We start from the raw sequence: 22,713 nt of genomic DNA, 5'->3' as shown, positions 1-22,713 counted from the left end.
GTTGTCCAGATGCTCCAGGGATGAGTGCAGGGCCAGGGAGATGGCTTTTGCTGTGGACCAGTTGTGGTGGTTAGTGAATTGCAATGGATCAAGGCATTCTGGGAATATGGAGTTGATGTGTCTCATGACCAACGTCTCGAAGCACTTCATAATGATCGATATCAAGGCCACTGGATGGTAGTCATTGAGGCACGTTGCATGGTTCTTCTTTGGCACCTGTATGATGGTGGTCTTCTTGAAGCAGGTGGGAACCTTGGAACGGAGTAGGGAGAGGTTGAAGGTGACTGCAAACACACCCGCCAGTTGGTCCGCGCAGGCTCTGAACACACAACCAAGGACCCCATCAGGACCTGTAGGTTTCCCAGGGTTCACTTTCAAGAAGGCTAATCTGACTTCGGAAGCTGTGACTATAGCTATGGGTGTGTCCGAGGCTGCTCGGGCAGTTGACAATGGTTTCATGGTTTCCTGCTCGAACCGAACAATAGAATGTATTGAGTTCATCGGGGAGAGGTGCGCTGCTGCCAGAGATTCTCCTCGGCCTTGCTTTGTAGCCCGTTATGTTGTTTACGCCTTGCCACAACCGACGAGAGTCCGTGGCATGAGTCTGTGACTCTAGCTTCGCCTGGTATTGTCTCTTGCATCCTGATGACTTCGCGGAGATCTGTTCAGTTTCATGTTTTGTTCTTTAAAGCGCTTGAAGTACTGAATGTCTTTATTCACAAGAGATGGGAAGTTGTGTCTGCAAATTTTATTTAAATTGGCTTGATATCATCGCAGCATTTGTCAACTTCTGTCTGAAGATTAGTCATTCAGGCAAGGGGCAAACTGCATCTGTTGTCCATGAAAATTCAGAGGCCAGATAGCTCTCGTTGTACTGTCTCTGAACATTTCTGCCTTTTTTATCTTGGGGCTCAGATGTTCCGTTGCCTCTTTTAACAACAAACGTATCCATTTCTTCTGAGATCAGTGGAAATAAAATATACCCGGCAAAGAAATGTGGATACGGTCAATTTTGCTGTGCCTGCTTGTTTTGCCTTGCTTTGTTCTCAGTAAAAAACAGGTTCAATCGAGGCATTCAAGAGGGCGTTTGATGATTAATTGATTAGAAACAATGTGCAGGGGTACAGGGGAATGGCACTTTGACTAAACCACAATGCTCGTTTGGAGAACAAGTGCTGACACGAGGGGCCAAATGGTCTCCTCTGCACAGGAACAATTCTGTGATTGTGTGTGTGGTAGTACCAGGTATTGCGGTACCTAAGAGGCTGATGACCATTGGTTAGACCCAGGAGTTTACCATTGGCTGTTGTTACGCAGCTCCGCCCTGACAGGCGGAGTATAAGAGATGGTGCCGTCCCAGCAGCCTTCACTTTCTGTACCGAAGCTGCTGGGGAACAAGTTCTAGTAGATTAAAGCCTTCAGTTATGAAATCACTTCGTCTTGAGTGTAATTGATCGCGCATCAGTGTGATTGAAATGTTCACCTTACCTTCTCTGCAGGTTCTGCCTGGCCTTTGACTGTTCTCAGTATTGATGTTAATGAGAATTTCCTCAGCCTTCCAGGTCAGTATGCTTTGATGTATGGTAGGTTCGGAGGCTACGTTAAACCAAAACACACGAGGCGGGCAGAGATATGGAGGCCTTATTCCTCTGGTGCCTGGAGCCCAAAGCAGGGAGGGATGTCCATTTAGATGGCTGTAAGTTTAACACTCACCAAGCAGGGGGTTGCCCCTGCTGCTGGAATGGTAGGTTCGGAGGCCGTGGCTGGGCAGGCCCAGTGCCCTGACTTTAGAACCCCCTCACACATTGGGGCTACCCAAACTTCAATCTGGTGGTTCAGACTGAAAGGAGTGTCCAATCAGGAGTGAGTGAAATCTGTAATAGTGAGTTATTTTTTTCTATCTCTGTGGACTCGGAGGGTGATGGGGGTATCGGGGGATGGGGATGTCCAGTCCAGGGAGCTGGAAAGGTGTCAACCAATGACAGTGTAGTGATTCAGGGAGTCGGGCCCACTGGACTGGACATCACCCTCCCCCGATATCCCCATCACCCTCCGTGCCCACAGAGACAGAAATAACTTATTACCGATTTCACTTACTCCTGATTGGACATTCCCACTGGAGATTCAGGGATTGGTGCCTCAAATGCACCATGCCCTTTCTAAAGTCGGGACTCGGAGTCTGCACAGACAGGGCCCCTGAACCTCGCATTCCAGCAGCAGGCCTTCAGCGAGACTATCAAGTTAGGAAGATCTTCAGCCGTGGCCAGGTGAGTGGCTGCTATTCAAGGCTCTTCTCTCTGTCAGAATGTACTATCGTTAGTTGACAGGTGCTCACCAACTTCTGGGAATCATGTCACCTGTCCAAATCTTCACTCATGTTCAACTGCACTTAGCTGCTGCCGGCCTACACCACAGGGTGGAGACGGCTTATACATCTTTCACATCTGTTGAGGTACAAGAACAGCCACAGGAGCAACACCTCTCCTTCTCCTCAGCCACATACCCCTCCACAGGGCAGAGGGAATGGACTCCAGGATGGAAAGACATGAGACCCCTCAACACCGAAAGAGGGTCAGCTCTCTTGACGTTCTGAACAGGAACAGTTGTCAATTGTTTTCAACTCCCTGGCCAGTCCCAACACAACTCAACCCCTTCCCCACTTGGCCACCTGTCCCTGGCTGTTCAGTTGCTTAACACATTCTGCTGTCTCACCTTTTGCCACGATTAGCACTCTTCATACCTTAATGGCACCATTAACACTACCCTTTGTCTTAAGTCCAGGACAAGTGTATCAATATCTCCTTAGCCCCGACTTCTCCCTTGTCTTCTATTCTGGCCAACCTCCTCAGTCCCCTTTCCAACTATATAATCCTGTACATTTCTACCTTGTTTCAGTTCTGGAGAAGGATAATTTTAGATCCAAAATGTTAAATCTGATTCTCTCCACAGATCTGCTGAGTATATGCGGCAATTTTCTGTTTTTATTCCAGGACCTCAGGAGGCCCAGGCACTCATGGCAAGTCACTCCTCGCAGCCGTAGCTCCTAGAATAAAGGGGCTGGATTCTCCGACCCTCCGCGCGGGAATAGCCGTTCACGGCGGAAATCCAGCGCAATGGCACTTCCGCGATTCTCCGCCGTCCCACCATTACTGTGCACGCAGTCGATGCGGTGCCAGTAGTGGGCCGTTGTAATAGGCTCCCGCGGCGATTCTCCACGGTCGGCCGGCAGAACTCCCGCCGGCGTGGTTTACATGAGGTACCGCCCGATGGAAGCTCAGATTCGCGGCCGCGGTGGTGGTCATGGTGGGGGGCGGGGGGTACCTGACTCCAGAGGCCTCAGCTGTGGCCAGGCCCGCGATCAGTGGCTACCAATCGGCGGGCCATCGTGACCTGTGGGGGACCTACCTTACACCCCGCGGGCCCGCTGTGTGGCTCTGCCTTGTCGGCGGCGCCCGCGCTGACCCACTTGCGGCCGCCATGCGCATGCGCGACCGCGTGGTCTGGTTAGCAGGGCCCCGCCGGCAACCAGAGCTGCGGGACACAGGCCGGGGCTCTGCCAGCCCCCTGAAAAACAGAGGGCGCGATTCTCCACTCCCACGCCGGTTGGGAGAATCGCCTGGGCCGCCAAAGTTTCCGGGGATGCCGGTCCGAAGCCCTCCCACGATTCTCCAAAGCGGCGGGAACGGCCCGGTCGAGTTTCGCGGGCTGCAGTCCGGAGAATCGCCGGAGACACTGAAAATGGCGATTCTCCGGCACCCCCTGCTATTCTGACGCCCGGATGGGCTGAGCGGCCAGGCCAAAACGGCGGGTTCCCCCCGGCGCCGTCCACACCTGGTCGCTGCAGTCATGGGCGGTGCGTGAACGCTGGGGGGGGCGGCATGTGGGGGGGCGAGGGGGGATCCTGCACCGGGATTGACTCGGGAGTTGGGGGTGGGCAGTGGAAGGGGGTGACTAGGGAAAGTTGTATTGAGACAAATGACTGGAAGTAGCAAAGTGGAAGTGGCCAGCCACAATGGCGAGAGTGTCTCTTATAGAAGGACATAAGTGAGTTGGGGCAAGAATGGGAGGTGCGCTGAGTGAAGAGATGCCTCAGTTCGCATTGCTGAGCTTGAAAAGAACATCCTTGTCTCAATCCAGGCAGGTCCCCATGTCTTGCAGTATCAGTTGTTCCCAATATGTTGTGCGCAGATTGTGAGTGTAGCATCATGCACGTTGATCCGGAGGAGGGGTTGTGGCTGTGGCATAATACTTGGCTGCAGTGGCACACGCATAGTCAGGGGAGGCACCTGCAGCCTTTGGGTGGGGAAAAGGAGTGTAACAGCACTCAAAGGTCTCTTGACGGGTCCTAAAGGTCACTGTGCAGTAGACCTCAAGATGGAGAGGGGAACGGTCCACATGGGCCATCGACGCATCCCTCAAACGATTCAGGGATTGGCACAGAGATACCCACCACCATCACAATGGGATTAGGAATTACAGGGGGAGGATTGAGGGAAGGTAGGGAAAGCTTAACATAATGCTCCTCCAGGACGGTGGGACGGGCTTCCACACTCAGACAGTGAGGCTCCAAGTTGATCTGGTCGTAAAATCTCAACACCATCACCCTGTAACCTGAAATAATGGTGCAGTAGGAAATAACTCTGGTGGGAACAGCTCTGAAGGCTTCAAGGAGGAGCCCTGAGCTGCATGAGGGGATGATTAAAGGGGCACCCGACTGAACTCTGTGCGTCTTCGTGAGGAGAGATGCATCGCTGAGAACTGTTAGGAGCATTTCAATGACAATGTAAGAAATCAGGAGCATTAAACAATAAAGCTCATTCATGCAAAACTACTCCCAAACACTGCCATCAATCAATCTCCTTGTAATAATTCCGTGTTCTAAGCAAGGAAATTTCCCAGAACGAGTCCAAGCAAGGACCAAGTGGGCAAATGGACCGCTGCAGACGCCTGTTAAAAGCAGGAGCTCAGAATCGTGGCACTGGCACATGGAAACCCTGAACTCCCCTGAAATAATCTCACTCGCCCACTAAACATTTGCCATCATTTATATTCCAAAGAGCGCAGCCTTATAAGTCGCATATTAAAGTGCCTGACCAAAGCAATTTCATTGCAGTCAGTCACGTGAAGGGGGCTGGACAGGGAAAGGGGTTGGGAAGCAGATGTTATCCTCGAAACAGCCATTGTGCTGGTCAGGATTTCAGTGGTGTAAAGGTGCTGACACTGGTACCAAACCCCTGAACCCACACTCACTCACTAGTCATCGAGAGAAAGGGGACCGTTGGAAGCTGATGGCCACTCATGTCTTGATTCTGTAGAGAGGAGACCTTCAGGAAGATGGAGGCTGAATTTATTGCTGTCTGCTGAATTGCACACAGGCAGGAGAGAAGGTGGAGAAGATTGCGACAGAGCGCCAGGCTTGCCAAAGGGAGGAGCGTCACTCTGATGAGCAAGGGGCAGCACGCACTGTTACCAACATAGGATGAGGCTGAGGGAAGCATTTGTAGGTGACTCCCAAGACCAAGGGCACAGGAGACTCATGTCTTTTCTGCAAATGAGTGAGAGAAAGTGTCACCGGTGCCTCTGCATGTCCAGGAATCTAATAGTTCTCATCCATCACATTCTTCAGGAGTTGCCACCACGGGGACTAGAAGGACATCCATTTGCCAAGGACTCCGAAGGTCACCTCCGCTCTTGACATGAGTGGTTCTTTCCTGGGCTCCACCGGGTACTTCTGCAGCAGTTCTCAAGTTTCCACTCCCAAATGCGTACAGGAAGAACAGTTCCCCTTTTTTTGCCAATGTTCACAATTGCATGTACTTCACACGAGATCAAGCCAGGCAGACACAGCATTCAACTTTGCTGCTCCATTCAGATTCTCTAGGTGCAGGGTGCCTTTGATTACACTGATGTGGCCACAAAAGCTTGCTGGCAACAGGCACTACAATCTCTCGACTGGAAAGGCTTCCACTTACGCAATGTGCAGCTGATCCGGGAAGCTGCCATGACTCTTGCACCTTGAGTGTGTTATGGGCAAGGTGTTTTCAGAACCCCAAAATGTATCATGGAGTTCAACAACCTCTCCCTTTAATGGATTTGTTGCTTTTCCTGGCACACGGCTTTTCCCCTAGGTATGGGATTACAATTATGGACACGTGGGTTTTTAAACACAAAACACTGTTTATTCCATGAACTCAACTTAACATCTTAAATAAACATTGGATCTCTTAACACCCCTTACTTCAAAGATAACTCAGAAAATATTGCAACAGTAAATAACTCTTTAAAATGTTCCTTCAAACTTCCAAAACTTTTAAACAAAATCACATCAGGTTAAAGGCTTTACTTTAAATGAAATGAAAATCGCGTATTGTCACGAGTAGGCTTCAATGAAGTTACTGTGAAAAGCCCCTAGTCACCACATTCCGGGGCCTGTTTGGGGAGGCTGGTACGGGAATCGAACCATGCTGCTAGCCTGCCTTGGTCTGCTCTAAAAGCCAGCGATTTAGCCCAGTGTGCTAAACCAGCCCCTGGTTTGATCCAGAGATAGTCTTTCATGGCAGACATCACAGCTCCCTGCAAAACACAGACACACACCAGCTCTTTTCCAAACCAGAACTTCTCAAGCTGCTGTCTCAAACTGGCTTTCTCCTTTTAATCAGCTCACAGCAAAACAGCCAGGCACTTTTAAACTGCTCTCAGCAAAACCAGCCAGGCACTTTTTAGCTGCTCTCAGCAAAACCAGCCAGGCACTTTCAAACTGCAAAACCAAACTGCAAAATGACTGACCTGAGCTGAGCTCCACCCACTCTATGACATCACTGTTTTCTTAAAGGTACATTGCTTAAACATCCAGTTCTTAAAGGCACTCTCGCATGACAAGTGGATCACACATCCTGGGCATCTTCGAGGGGCCACACAGGATCCAGGCTTCAACAGCGATAAAGGGATACCCACAAAGGATGGGACTAACGGCAGCCATGCAGCAGCCACACAATCCAACTAAGAGAAGCTACAACTGAGAGAAGTTACATACCACTGCCCGATCAATGGCAGAGCAAAGCATTGACACCTTGAAGATGCGATTCCGATGCCACAACAAATCTGTCATGTCACCTCTGTGCACTCACTAGAAAAACTCACAAATCACCATGGCTTGCTGTGTCCTGCGCAATCTGGCGCTGCAAAAAGGGAAGGACTTTCCAGATTCGACATGGGGGAGCTGCAAGTCTCCTCCATTGAGGGGACATTGAAAGGGGCGAGAGCGATAAGGTTGAGGAAGACAAAGTTGCAGGGTTGAGAATATAGCTCGAGGCAGGCATGCTTGTAAGGCCCTCATAGTCATCAGATTCCAAGAGGAGGGTGATGCGTAGTTCTGAGGTCCCATTCAGCCACACATTGTCACCGCTTGACAGTTTGACTAAGAGGGAGAAAACTAGGAGAGTTGTAAGTGGTCACAGGGCACAGTATGTGAGAGTCACAACCATAATATACATGGCACCAAACCATTTGGGCAGAGCTATTTTCTCCATTACACGTGAAAAGTAGTCATCGATGATACGATGTGGTGATTGTCCCTTTAAGGGCAACACAGCAGAGTAAAGTTCACATGGTCTGTGTTGCCCTTAAAGGGACAATCACCATATAAGACAAAAATGGATAGTTTGTAAGCACATAAGTGAATGAGTGCATTACAATCTGAATTGTTCATGATCTTTTCCACCTTATATTTTTATTGATATGATGTCACGCAGATGAGCTGCAGGGTGAGGGGATGGGTCTAACCGCCCCACACTTCTCTCAGCCAGATCTTCAGGAGAAGGTGGGAGAGGTGCTGAGGACAGTCCGATAACTCATCACAATCCACTGCTACAACCAAGGAGGCCGAAAAGAAGGATCAGGTCAGTACATTAGTCTATGCAGTTGGAGCCATTGTAGGCGAGACAGGGAGTCAATGAGATTCAAGCTCTTATGCTGCTGCTGTGAGTGTAGAGTAAAGGGTCAATATCAGAAGTACCTGATGTTGATATAACGATGCTTTAATGACACATGACTGAGTAACAGAGATCTGGAGGGGGAGAAATCTGACCTCCTGCAGAGTTCCCAAGTTGAAAATAGAGAAACCAGAACCAAATATCACCTCAAATAACTATGGGATTGTTCTTGGGAACTCTCAAGCTTTGATTATCCACTGTTTTTTTCAGACTCTGAAGCACATGATCAGTGGAAAAATTAGATGGAAATGTGGATGCAGGCTACCTCATTAACCAACTGGAAGCAAAGTCTGGCTTTGGCTTTGTTTCTATGAGGAAAAGGTAAGATTTGAAGTAAAGTATTTTCGGAGTTAGATGTGGTTGACTTGGATACCGAAGAGGGATTGTCTCTTCTATAACAATTTATGAATAGTATTCACAAGAAATGCAAGATGACATAGATTGGGATCTGAATATTAAAGTATACATAGCTTTTGGGAAGGACAAGAAGCCATTTAATGGTGGAGGGGTGGCTCTATTAATTAATGATGGTATTAACAGATTAGGGAGGGATGACCGAAGTTCAGGAAGCCGGAATGCGGAAGCGGTTAGGATAGAGATGAGAAACGATAAAAGTAAGGGGCGGGATTCTCCTGGACCCGGCGGGGCGGGGGGTCCCGGCGGGATGGAGTGGTGTGAACCACTCCGGTGTCGGGCCGCCCCAAAGGTGCGGATTTCTCACTTTGAGGGGCTAGGCCCGCGCTGGAGTGGTTGGCGCACCGCCGACCGGCGGGAAAGGCCTTTGGCGCCACCCAGCCTGGGCCGAAAGGACTCCGCCGGTCGGTTGAAGTCCCGGGAGCATCAGCGGCTGCTGACGTCATCCCCACGCATGCACAGGGGGGGGGGGGGTCTTTTACGCGTTGCCCATGGTGAAGACTGTGGCCGAGGCGGAGGTAAAAGAGTGTCCCTATGGCACAGGCCCGCCCGCGGATCGGTGCCCCCCCCCCCCCCCGGGGCCAGATCGCCCCGCGCCCCCCACAGGACCCTGGAGCCCGCCTGCGCCACCTAGTCCCACCGGGAAGAGAGGTGGTTTGATTCTCTCCAGAGGGACAAGCATTCCAGCAGCGGGACTTCGGCCCATCGCGGGCCGGAGAATCGCCGGGAGAGGGCCCGCCGACCGGTGCAGCGCGATTCCCGTCCCCGCCGAATATCCGGTGCCGGAGAATTCGGCAACCGGCGAGGGCGGGATTCACGCCAGCCCCCGGCGATTCTCCGACTCGGTGGGGGAATCGGAGAATCCCGCCCAAGAACTCACTTTGGGAATTTGTGTACAGGCCTCCTAACAGTAACAACATGGCAGGACGGATAGAAAGGAAAAAATAATGGGAGGTCGTCATATAGGTACACCGATAATCATAGGGGAATTTACATTACACTTGGACTTTGAAAAATCAAATGGGCTAAGTGAGCCTAGATGAAGAGGAGTTCATGGAATGTTTCAGCAAACTTTCTTCGAACAGCAAATCCCGGAGAAAATAAGAGGGTAGCCGATACTAAAACTGGTATTGAAATATTTTAAAAAACATTTTAATCAGGCATTTATAATTTTATAATAATAACAGTACAAATACAAATATAAACATAGTGCAAAGACCATCACCTCCCTCACAAGTTCCACCTCTTCTATACAATAATCTTACTCCCCCCACCCCCACCTCTGCTGACAGTTAGTTTTCTCCAAAGAAGTCGACAAACGGCTGCCACCTCCGGACGAACCCTAGCATTGACCCTCTCAGGGCAAACTTTATTTTCTCCAGTCTGAGAAACCAAGCCATATCACTAAGCCAGATCTCTGAATTCGGGGGCTTTGAGTCCCTCCATGCTAACAATATCTGTCTCCGGGCTACCAAGGAGGCAAAGGCCTCTCTCAATCCCTGGACTCCGGATCTTCTGACACTCTGAAAATCGCCAACTCCAGACTCGGCACCACCCTTGTTTTTAACACCGTGGACATGACATCTGTAAAAACCTGTCAAAATCCCCTAAGCTTCAGACATGCCCAAAATATATGGGCATGATTTGCTGGCCCTCCCACACATCTCGCACACCTGTCCTCTATCCTAAAAAACTTGCTCATCCAGGCCACCGTCACGTGTGCATGGTGAACAACCTTAAACTGAATCAGGCTGAGCCTGGCACATGATGAGGACTTTTTTCTCTGCTTCACGCATCCGCCCAAAGACCTGCCTCTGTCTCCCCCCTAGCCCGTCTTCCCATTTGAGCTTTAGGTCCTTTGTCTGTGTTTCCTCTGACTCCATGAGTTCTTTATAAATATCTGAAACCTTCCCTTCTCCCACCCCAGTTCTGGAAACTACCCTTTCTTGTATCCCCCGTGGCGGTAGGAGCTTCCACACCGACACCCCCCCCAACCTCCCCCACTACCCACTTCCTAACCATGGCCATATTTGCCACCCATTAATAGTTGCTAAAGTTCGTCAGCGCCAACCCACTCTTCCCCCGGCCATGCTCCATCAACATTTTTGTCACTCGCGGGGTTTTACCCTGTTGCTAACTTGCTGTTGTCTCTTAATTTGGCTCTGTTTAATTACGTTTGCTCAAGAGTCACCAGGCATCTTTTGACACCGCCACAAGATTCAAAACCGAATACTGATCAAAGACTCGATACATCAGTTAGTAAGTTCAAAAGAAATGCTCATTTATTTACACACAGTCAAATCTACTCATGCATAAAACTCTACAACCTAAACTATCACTATTACTAAAAGCCTATACTTAGCTTCGGGTGCCCACTCAGTCAGAGGAACAATGGCTGTTGCTCGGTTCTGAGGCTGCTGGGTTGAGCTGTTTACAGGATAGCAATTAGGAGCGTCTATCTCGTAGCGTGCGTTGATTTGGAACTTACTTGGTCTGGTGTAGTCAAGTAATCTACACCAGATTACTTGACTACACTACACTGAGAGCCAAGGCCAAGAGAGCGATCCTCTCTTGGGAGTCCTTTTTATACCCCAAAAGGGCTTTGTGCGCTTTCGGGAGAGCCTTGAACTTGGCCCCAATTAATTGGGCCGTTTCCCATTCATTCTTAGCGATTTTCCTCCAATAGAGGGGTGGGTTCCCTGATTGCTGGGCGTGTCCTAGGTGGCCATTGGTCTGCTTTGTTTTAGTCTCCTCTGGCGCCGGGATGTCTGTCTTAGCTTTGTTTACCTAAATGTTGCCTTTTGTTCCCGGAGATGGCTCATTAGTATGTAGATGGTTCTGCAGTACTGGTCCTGTCTGAGAGCTACAGCTCTAATCAACAGACAGACCTTGCACCCGCTTGCTTTTCCGGTATTGTCCAATTTTCCCTGCATTCTTTGCAAGCGTCCATTTTGTAATCGGGCCGTGGCCATCCCAGATGGCTACACACCCTCCTTGGGTGCGCGAAGCGTGAAGGATCACATTACTGCATCGTCTCCATCCTCTGACCAAACGGGGCACCCATAATCTACTCTGCCCTATCCAATGGAACACAATTTTACCTAAATCATTTTAAATACATTCATTATTATAAAACTCTACGGGGCGCTATGACATTAAAGCATGCATTACAGAAAAATTAAAAAACTGGAACCCCTAACTATCCTCAATAAACTATCCTCATTCAAACAATCAAAAATAATCTACAACATTTCAAATGTACAAAATAGCAGCACACAAATTTCTCTGGCCTGGCAGTCAGACACAGAGGTTTACATGTCTTTAGTGAACAGAATACATGTAAAGAGAAAACGGATGCACTTTAATTCATGTCAAGGGTTTCGGGGTCTGGTGAAATCCGAAAATGGGGGACCCAATCCTATATACGGGGGTGCGAGAGCGGTAGGTTCTCTTTCGCCATTTCCTGACTCTAAGTGTCTGCACAACACTGCAAAGTATCGCCAGTACTAAGAGGGTTTCTACTACATACGATAGTGAGTACCAGGTGATAAACTTATCACACCAGGTCGGGGTATTGTTAGCTGTCGCGGGGCTAGCTATTTCTGGGTTCTGTGTATTGCGGGGGTGGGAATCATTCACGGCTTGTGTGGTAGGGGTCAGGGGAGTAGCGTCCGCGTGCAACTGAATGGACCCCGCTAAGATCCAGGTGAAAAAGATGGCGGTCACCTTCATCTTTCCGTCTTTCTGTCTTATTCTTTGTCTTCCTCTGGGGTTCCTGAGGTTCTGGAGTTCTGTGAACATAAGCATAATATCTGTTATTATCTTGCTTAAGATCTCGTGTGCCTGTCTGTCTGTCCTTTGTTGCCAATTAACCATTATAATTGGTCATCATCTGTGACTCCCTCATTTTTTTTTATAAACCAAATATTTGGGACAAGACATCCGAGAAAAATACTGACATAGTGCGAGCTGTCTCGCAGCCTGTGCGATCTACCATCCTACTGTTTTAGGATGTAAATAGCATAGGGAAGCAACCTAAGGGTTGTCAAAATCAAACCAAAGAATTTCGAACTGAAAGTGCCAAAATGGGGTGCGTATGGGCCGCTGCAGATAAGAAATGGGTGGAATCCCCGGGTAGGACGGTGATCAATGCCGTTTGTGCTCTACCCGAGCGTAGCTGACCAGAGGGGGTTCCTCAGGCAGGGCAAGGACCAGTGCCGTTTCTCCACTGCCTGAGCAACCGGCAAGAACGGGTAAGAATGTGGTCGTCTTGGGGGGCTGTCTCTCGTGATCGAATCAGGAGAGTAGCTATGAGTAGTGTCTGTCGACAAACTTGTACCTCTAAACTGGTTTCTGTTGACAAACTAGTTCCTCTGAACTGTTGTCTGGGGACAAACTTGTTCCATTAACAGCCAGGGGGCGTTAAAGGGATGGTGACGTGGGGCCGTGAAAACTTTCGAGTTTACGAACAACACTTTACATTAACACTAACGAACAAACATACAACAAACATGGTGCAAGTTCCATCTGAAAGGACACCGTATCTCTCCATCAGTTCCTTTTTCTTCCATCATCTGGACACCTCATTGCTCAGTAGCGAACAGGATCGCAAAGGGATTTGTTTGGTGGGAGTCAGACTCTAAGTCATCATCTTCTCCCGGCTGCCAAATTCTTGACTATAGTAACCGTGCTAAAGCTGCTTGGGGCGAATTGGGGTCCATCTCATCATTCCGGATGAGCCTGAATGAATTGTCTCGGTGCCAGAATCATGTGTCGAGGTTGGAGCTACTAGGTTTCAATACGTAATCGTCGGGCGGTGGATCTGGGTCAGGGATTTTGATATATGTAATCTCAAAGGGGTCAGTGGAATCATGCTCGGATTTGCTGGGAGTGGGGCCTGGTACAGGGGTATAGTCATAACGTGGTGTGCTGTGGCTATCGTCATCGTGATCGCTTTCACTGTCGCTGTCGCTGCTGGTTGAAGGAAGGGAGAGGCGGAGTCGTGCCTCTGGGGGTGGAGTCGAAGTCGTATCTGAGGACGGGCTGGACTGGTTGGGGGAGGGTAGGAATACGTCATCTGTGGGCGGGGCGTGCTCATCTGCGAGCAGGATGTGGTGTGTGTGGCTTTGTTGCGAGCCGTAAGCCTTGAGCTGGTTTATGTGAAACCACGCAGACTTGCCATTGGGATATGTGATCTTGTCTCCCGAGGGTCTGATTTTGTCCGAAATGGAGTACGGTCTGGAGAATTTAGAGGAAAGGAATGAACTGGGGTTGTATAGGGAAAGCATCACTTGCTGCCCTACTGCAAACTCAGTGGCATGTACTGTTTTGTCGAAACAAGCCTTGCTCTGTTTCTTCCTGGTCCCAAGTTTCACAGCTGCTGCGAGTTGGGCCACCTTTATGTTCTCTAACAATTGTTGAACGACATTTGCATGTGTGGGCTGTGACTGCGGGGCTGGCCAAATCCAATCCTAATAAATACTCTGTCCCTTTCATGGGGCGTCCGGTCATGAGGGTATTGGGGGTGTATCCTGGACGTGGATACCGTGTTTCTTAAAAACATTAAAGGAAATGGGAGAACTGAATCCCAGGTGCTGTTATTCTTCTGAACCATTTTCCTGAGGGTGCCTTTTAATGTCCTATTCATCCTCTCTACAATACCATTTGACTGGGTGTGGTATGCGATATGAAACTTTTGTCTAATGCCGGCAAATCACGAGGAGGTTTTTCATTACATGTCCTGTGAAATGGGAGCCTTGATTGGACTCTATACTGCGGGAGAGTCCCCATCTTGTACAGATGTGGTGTGTTAATATTTTAGCCGTTGTCTTGGCCGTATTAGTTCACGGTGGAAAAGCTTCCACCCATTTTGTGAAGGTGTCTATGACCACCAACACATACTTATAACCATTTCTGCAGGGGGGTTGGGGTCCTAAATAATCTATCTGGAGATTTGTCCAGGGTCCACTAACGGGGCGGGAAGACTAAGTTGAGCCTTTTTCGCATATCTGTCCGGATTGTTCTGGGCACAGATCAAGCAATTCTCTATGTAGTGCGTAACATCGGTTTTTAAATCAGGCCACCAGCAGAGCGGTCTGAGGTGGGCTAGGGTGGGTTCAATACCTTGGTGTCCATGATTGTCATGGAACTGACAAATGATCTGGTTCGTGTCCTGGCTGGGAACTATATAAATGCCATCCTTTAAAATCACACCGTCATGTGTGGTTATTGCATTCTTGCATTTATCATAAGGGGCTGGGAAGGTACCCTTTAAAACTTCCCTGAGTTTCTCGTCCTCTTTCTGTGCCTTCGCTAGATCCTGAATATTGGTCTGTGAGACCTGAACTGCGTGTACTGGGGTGCTTTCGGGGGGGGGGTTCCAAAAATTACCGTGCCTGGAGCCTGCCTTCGCTAGGGCGCCTGCTTTAACGTTACCAGGGGGGGAAGAACGGTGATGACTGCGAACCTTAATTATTCAATATTTTCTATCCTTCGCTGTCTCTAAGATGTGGTGGAGTAATGGGGCTGAGGGTAGGGGTTTACTGTCCGCAGAAACAAATCCTCTCGTTTTCCACAGGGGTAGGAATTCCGTCAAATTATTACATACATACAAGCTGTCTGAATAGATGTCTGCTGGTGTCAGGAACGAGTCGGGGTGGTCTACAATATAAGCGATCGCTGCCAGCTCTGCTGCCTGCGAGCCTAAGTGTCCTGGCAACTTTAATGCAATCTCATCCAGGGCGCATCCCTGCACGTCCTCTACGTAAATACCGCAAGCGGTGATTCTCTTTCTATTTAACACTGTGGAGGAGCCATCCACATAAATCTTCAGGGGTGCGCACGTGTCTGGGAGCTGGGGTCTCTGGGGTGTACTACCTGTTTTCCTGGGAGGTGCTTTGGGAATAAATGGGCCTGTGTTGTGTTTTGTGGTGATGACCTCACACTCATGAGGGGTGCCTGCATACTGCAAATTATCGGCAAGGAAGGTATGGGTCTTGGTTCTTTTTACTGTGATGTCCCGTCCCTGTAAAAGAAGGGTCCAACGGGCTGCGTGGATTTGGCTGACTGTGCCATCTTTAAGTCGGCCATCTAACAATAGCTGTGCTGGGGTGTGTTCTGTGAGGATGGTGATGGGGTTGAGCCCTGTAATGTAGGCGAAGTATTGTACTGCCCAAAAAACTGCAAGCAGGTGCCTTTCACAGGCAGAAAATCCTTGCTCTACGGGGTCTACCACGCGTGAGGCGTATGCTACGGGGCGTAATTGGTCATGGCGTTCCTGGAGGAGCACGGCCGAAAGGGTTCGGTCGGTGCTTGCAACTTCGATTGCGTATGGGGAAAGTGGATCTGGGACCTGTAGCGCGGGTGCTGTGCTGAGTGCTCTTTTTAAAGCATCCACGGCATCTGTATACTGTGGAAGCCGTTCCCAAGCAGCCTGCTTCTTGAGCGGTTCGGATAGGGGTTCTGCTTTAATGGCGAAACCGTCAATATGGTTTCGGCAGTAGCCAACCAGTCCTAAAAATGACCGGAGGGCTGAGACGTTGTTGGGAAGGGGCAATTTGACGATCGAGTCAATTCCCTTTTGCTCGATCTCGCGTTTACCATGTGTGATCACTGTTCCTAAGTAAATCACTTTCTCTTTCAAAATCTGGGCCTTTTTGGGGTTGACTTTGCAACCAATTTCGTTTAGGATTCCTAGGAGTTTGGCGAGAAGCAAAATGTGCTCCCCCTTTGTGTCTGTCTGTAGTAACAAGTCGTCTATGTACTGGATCAGACAATCGGGGCAGGAAAATTTTGCTAATCCATTTGCCAGCTGTCGGTGGAAAATGGAGGGGGAGTTGTAGAAGCCTTGTGGAAGGCACGTACACGTGTACTGTTGCCCTTGGAATGTAAAGTCGAATTTGTACTAGCACGCTTTAGCCAATGGAATGGACCAAAAGCCGTTACTAATGTCCAAAACCGGAAAAAAAATTTGACTGGAGTCCCTGTTTGAGCATGGTCTCGGGACTCGTGGCTACGGTGGGGGCTGCTGCTGGGGTTACTTTATCCAGTTCCCGGTAATCAATGGTCAGTCGCCATGATCCATCCGGTTCACTGACGGGCCAAATCGGTGCGTTGTTTGTGGACGCTATTGATCTGAGTACGCCTTGATCCAACAAACTCTATTACTTTGGAGATTTCTCCCTCTGCTTCCTGGGGAAATCCGTACTGCTTCTGGTGTTTAGGGTCGGGACCTGTAATGTTCACAAAGCCAGCCAATTTGCCACAGTCGTGCTTGTGCTGTGCAAATGCCGCTTTGTATTCCTGCAGGACAACCCTAACCTGTTTGTCTGCACTAATGGCTCGAGGGCCGAACCAGAAGTCTCCTACTGAGCTAATCCTGTTTACATACTCTCCTACTGTGAGCATGGTGGGGGCTCGTGCTGCCTTTGCCATTTTCCAAACACACTTGTTAACTGGGTAAAAAGAAAGGTGGTGGGAGCTCATAAAATTGATCCCAAGGATATGTTCTGCTGTCTGGGGCAGATCGACCAAAACTACGGGGTGCTTAGTTGTAATGTTACCTATTTGTATCGCTACAAGGGCTGTGATGTGTCCCTGTTGTAAATGACCTGTAAAACCACTGAGTGTGATGGTGTCTGTTGTGGGCCACGTGTCTCACTGAAACATCGTGGAGGAATTGAGTGTGGTGCGGTACCCTCCTGTGTCCCCAAGAAATTCTATGGGGTGTCCCCGAACTTTGCCTGCTACTACCGGTCTACCGGACCTGTCCCAAAGGGTGTCGCAGACCCAAGTTGGGAAGCCCGAACACGGTCAGTCGATTCATGTCTGCATTCTCTGAACGGGCGCTAACGCTATGGATCGGCTTTGCCCTATTCCTGTTTAGGGTGCCTGTCTGTTGGCTTCTCTGCTGCTTTTGGGGCGCGTTGCACTCTTGTGCAAAGTGTCCTAACTGTCCACAATTGTAACATTCTTGAGCTTTGGGCTGGGGTGGGCTGTTCCTGCCCTCGTTTAGCCATGCGGGGTTCTGGTGCGCTTTAACTGGGTTCATCTCTGCCTGCTCTTCATCGGGTTTTATAAATGCGGTTTTGCTTTGGACTGATTGCTCCCAAGCGCGGGACAATCTCTTCAAAACCCATTCTCATTGTGGGCCTCATCTGAGGGGTCATAATTTGCGCAAGCTTTCTGTCCTGCGAATGTCGCATGAGAGACTAGGATTCAAGTCCATTTGGCCATATTATCTGGGGACAAATGGGCGCGGGCTAACTCTCCGAAAACTGCTGTGAAGTGTATCCACAAGCGTCCAGCAAACACTGTGGGGTTCTGTTTTCTTTTGCCTACACTTGTTTAGGCCTTCTACGGGGTCTCCTCTGTTGTAGCCGATCGCATCAAGGATCGCTGTGTACATCTCTTGGAGTGTGCCTCCTCTTACATTCTGTGGGTCGGGAAGGGCTGCCACGACTGAAGGGTCGAGGCTTAAAACTGTGAGCTTCACTTGCTCCTTTTCTTCCAGGTCGTACATGGTAGCCTGCTGTTTGACTTTCGCAAAAGATTGGTGGGGGTCTGATGTGGGAAGGAATGGTGTAATTTTTCCACACGCGTTCCGTAATTGGGTCACGGTTAACGGGGTTGTGTAAAGGAAATCTGCGTCTCCTTCTGCTGTGGCCCTGCGGTGTGTGGTTACAGGGTTCATGGGGGTGTGTTCTGCCTGTTCGGTTGGGGGTTGGGGCGCTTTCCTTCTCTGGGGTTTTTCCTGCGTACATGTCCCATGTACGTATCTATGGGCAGTCTCGTTCAATTCCTGTCAATCGGGGCCATTTTCCTGATCTAACTGGGGTCTGAATGTGCTTTGAAACACATTTTGAACGGAAAGCAGAGATTGCAATTCTGCAATTTGCTTCCGGCACTTTGCGTGGTCTACAGAGCTCTGCCTTTGTTCCGTCATGGAAGTATGGAGTGCTCGTAGGGCTGCTTTCAAATCATTGCACTGTTTCTGCAATTTCTCAACTTGTTGCTTGGTCCCTTGTCTTACCAAGACCGCACGTTGCGTGTCCTGGTAGGCCTTATCGTATTGTGTTTGGAAACTACTCAAATGTGCGAGACAAGACTTGTGTGCTCTCTTGGTATCATCCACCTCTTTGTCCCTTGCTGCTAACTGCTCTTTTAAATCTCTATTCTCCTTCTCTACTTCGCTCATGTCTACCTCACTACTTCTGTCTCTCCTCTATCTCTCTACGGAGTGTCCTAACGACCTCCTCTGTGCCTCGCAATTGTGACAAACAGTACATGGGTGCCATCGGCTTGCGAGCTTTCCCTCAGCTCTTCTTATGGATCTCTGACAGGTTCTCCCACCAAGTATGTCCTATACTCCCGGGACTTGTTTCGTCATTGGTGCAGAATTCACTCCAAAGGGGCTCTGACTTTCCCTTTCCCTTTGGGATATTTGCTGATCTCATCTTCCCAAACAGGACACTGTCCTACTCTACTGGTTGCTGCAACCGCGACTTCCTGGGGTTCATAAGGTGTTCCATTGCCTTCATTGCCATTCTCTCTATCTAGGTTCTCTACTGAATTTGGAACAGGGGGTGATAAAGTGGTGATGTAAACACGGGTACGGCTTACGCTAATTTCCAGCCTACAAAACCCCCGATGGTTTTGCACAACAAAATCTCTCAGGTTCACCTTATATCCCTGATAGTACGCATGCATTAACACACTTCCGAATCTCGGAGGCTTGATCAGTACTGTTATTACACTTGTGGTTTTTCTGTTTCCAGTTGGATTCTCATTTCAAATTTTTGGTTCTCCCGGAGTGGTTAGGCCACTTCTAAATCGAGTCCCATCAGATGTCGCCAGTAAATGTTGCTAACTTGCTGTTGTCTCTTAATTTGGCTCTGTATAATTACATTTGCTCAAGAGTCGCCAGGTATCTGTCGACACCGCTACAAGTTTCAAAACCGAATACTGATCAAAGACTCGATACACCAGTTAGTAAGTTCAAAAGCAATGCTCATTTATTTACACACAGTCAAATCTACTCATGCATAAAACTCTGCAAACTAAACTACCACTATTACTAAAAGTCTATACTTAGCTTCGGGTACCCACTCAGTCAGAGGAACAGTGGCCGTTGCTCGGTTCTGAGGTTGCTGGGTTGAGCCGTTTACAGGATAGCAACTAGGAGCGTCTATCTCTTAGCGTGCGTTGACTTGGAACTTACTTGGTCTGGTGTAGCTTTGGCGGGTCTCTCCTCGCTGAGAGCCAAGGCCAAGAGAGCGATCCTCTCTTGGGAAGTCATTTTTATACCCCAAAAGGGCTTCACACGCTTTTGGGAGAGCCTTGAACTTGGCCCCAATTAATTGGGCCGTTTCCCAATCATTCTTAGCAATTTTCCTCCAATAGAGGGTGGGTTCCCTGATTGCTGGGCGTGTCCTAGGTGGCCGTTGGTCTGCTTTGTTTTAGTCTCCTCTGGCGCCGGGACGTCTGTCTTAGCTTTGTTTACCTAAATGATGCCTTTTGTTCCCGGGGATGGCTCATTCGTATGTCGATGGTCCCTGCAGTACCGGTCCTGTCTGAGAGCTACATCTCTAATCAACAGACAGACCTTGCACCTGCTTGCTTTTTCGGTATTGTCCAATTTTCCCTGCATTCTTTGCAAGTGTCCATTTTGTAATGGGGACGTGGCCATCCCAGATGGCTACAACCCGCCCACACAAAACCCGAAATCACCTTGCTTACACGTTTAAAAAAGGCCATTGGAATAAAGATGGAGAGGCACTGAAAAACAAACAGAAACCTCGGGAGGACCGTCATTTTCATGGTCTGTACTCTCCTTGCCAGTGACAGCGGGAACATGTCCCATGAGGCACGATCAATTGAACAAAGACTAGAGTTGGATACAACTGAGGCTTTATTGCTCTAAGAGGTGTGGCCTCCACAGCAGCTGGCGACATGGCTGCTGAATGGAGGGCACGCATATTTATACTCCGCCTACTGGGCAGGGCCAGCAGGCAGGGACTACCGGCGAACCTGTAGTACAGGTCCTACCTTACATCACCTAATACAGGTGCAACAGTGGTTTACCACATTCACCCCCTGTTAAAATTGAGTCCAGCGGGGGTGGTGGAGAACTATATACAGCAATGAATTTATATTTACAGTATTTGATCAGAAAAAACATGTTTTTTGAAGTCCGGTGTAAGTTAGAGATTTAACCGGTCTGGTGCCTTGATGTTCCGCTGGGAGAGATGTAGCCGTGACGGCGATGTCGACGCTGGGCTGATGTTCGGTGACTCCAGGAGCGTGCCGGAATCCTCTTCATCCTCGGGCGTGGGCAGGGGAAGGACAGATGGTCCTGGTGGTGTTAATGCTGGGAGCGCCGGGGGAGGGGAGGGTGGCGCTGGCCCGGAGAGGTGTGTGTGAGTGGAACCTGCAGGTGCCAGGTCCCTGAGGGAGACAGTATCTTGGCGGCCTTCGGGGTACACCACGTAGGCATACTGGGGGTTGGCATGGAGCAATTGCACCTTTTCCACCAACGGGTCCACCTTGTGGAGGTGGACCTGCCTACGGAGTAGGACTGGTCCTGGAGCTACAAGCCAAGTCGGGTGCGACAGCAGTGACCGAATGGAGTGGAATGCATCAGGTAGGACCTCCTGCCAGCGAGAGGCTGGGAGGTTCCTGGACCGTAGGGCCAGTTGGACGGTCCTCCATAACGTCCCGTTCTCCCTCTCTACCTGCCCGTTTCCCCGGGGGTTATAGCTGGTCGTTCTGCTGGAGGCAGGAACTGATGCAGCACATCGCTCATGAATGAGGATCCCCTGTCACTGTGGATATAGGCGGGGAAACCGAACAGAGCGAAGATCGTGTTTAGGGCTTTCATGATGGTGGCAGACGTCATGTCGGGGCATGGGATGGTGAAGGGAAACCTGGAGTACTGATCGACCACACTGAGAATATACGTGTTTTGGTCGGTGGAGGGGAGGGTCCCTTTGAAATTCACGCTGAGGCGTTCAAAGGGGCAGGAGGCCTTTGTGGTGATCTGTATATCTGTGTATATTAAGCAAGGGGTCAATGTAGATGCAATACAACTGAGCAATCACTAGAGGGAGCACGGGAGGTATAAAAACACATGAACAGGAAGTCAGCAGACACTTCACAGGAATGGGAGCTGGTAGCAAGACACAGATAGGCAGCATAGATGTAACAAGTTAAACAAGATCATGAAGGTCAACCCACCGGATCTGAGCAACCATAAGCAGACTATGAAAGTCTACTAAGCTCACATAATCAAGAAGAAGACAATGTAAGTCTACCCACTGCATGCGAAAACAGTGACAATGTCATCACACTCGACATACAGGAGGTGCAGGATCACAGCGAGACTGACAGATCTCAGCTCGTCTGTACAGAAGCACAGAGTAGGGCTACCCAAGAGTCCAGAGAGACCACGTCAATTGAAATCTTGAGGATTTTGACTCCAGAAGAGGAGCACCAAGACCCACAAGAGAATGAAATCTTGAAGATTTTGACTCCAGAAGAGGAGCACCAAGAAAGCAAAGAAGAAGAATCAAATCCACCACAAATGACTGATGTCACCAACATCAATGCAACATCAGACCATTCTCGAGACATAACGCTCAAGGTAACAGATACCACAAAGGACACTCGCACCAATTACGCAAATTATCCACACGGAACACGCATTGAGCGCAACAAGAAAAACAAAAACCACAAGAAGCACAGCAGAAACGAGAACAACAACAGCAAGAACAAAAACAATATAAAGCGCAACAAGAACAACAAAGACCGCAAGAAGCACTGCAGAAACAAGAACAACAGCAACAACAAAAACTGCAAGCAGAACAACAAAAACTACAAGAACAACAACAGAAACAACAAGAAGCTTAACAAAGACAACAACAAGCACGACAAGAATAACGACGGAAACAAGAAAAACAGAAACAACAAGCACAACAAGAAAAACGACAAGAACAACGACGAAAACAACAAAAACAGAAACAACAAGAACAACAACGAAAGCAGCAAAGAAAGATACAACAAAAACAGCAATAAGAATGACAACGAAAACAACAAAGACAGAAATGACAGAAACAACAACAATGAAACAACAACCTGTACAAAATGGTACAACTCTGCACATGAAGGACAATGCCACAGCACACTGCAAAACAATGACGAACTACAAACATGCCATGGCATGGCAACGCATTGCACAAATTCACATCTGCTCCAGAACAAGCAAGCACACCAGCTTTCAAGGCAGATGACACACTCAGTCGATACCACAAGC

The 22,713-nt window shown here is 49.2% G+C and overlaps 1 long non-coding RNA gene across 1 annotated transcript in view; it reads left to right on the top strand.

Annotated features, from left to right (window-relative positions):
• LOC140422737 (uncharacterized) overlaps positions 1-22,713 on the top strand; it is a 246,527-nt gene that overhangs the window by 84,262 nt on the left and 139,552 nt on the right. The window contains exons 2-4 of the long non-coding RNA XR_011947570.1: positions 1,500-1,562; positions 7,752-7,898; positions 8,202-8,312. This is a non-coding gene — a long non-coding RNA (uncharacterized lncRNA). The remainder of the gene's footprint in view (positions 1-1,499; positions 1,563-7,751; positions 7,899-8,201; positions 8,313-22,713) is intronic.

The sequence above is a fragment of the Scyliorhinus torazame genome, chromosome 5, assembly GCF_047496885.1.
Source record: "Scyliorhinus torazame isolate Kashiwa2021f chromosome 5, sScyTor2.1, whole genome shotgun sequence".
NCBI lineage: Eukaryota > Metazoa > Chordata > Chondrichthyes > Carcharhiniformes > Scyliorhinidae > Scyliorhinus > Scyliorhinus torazame.
This window is presented reverse-complemented; position numbering and strand designations above follow the sequence as displayed.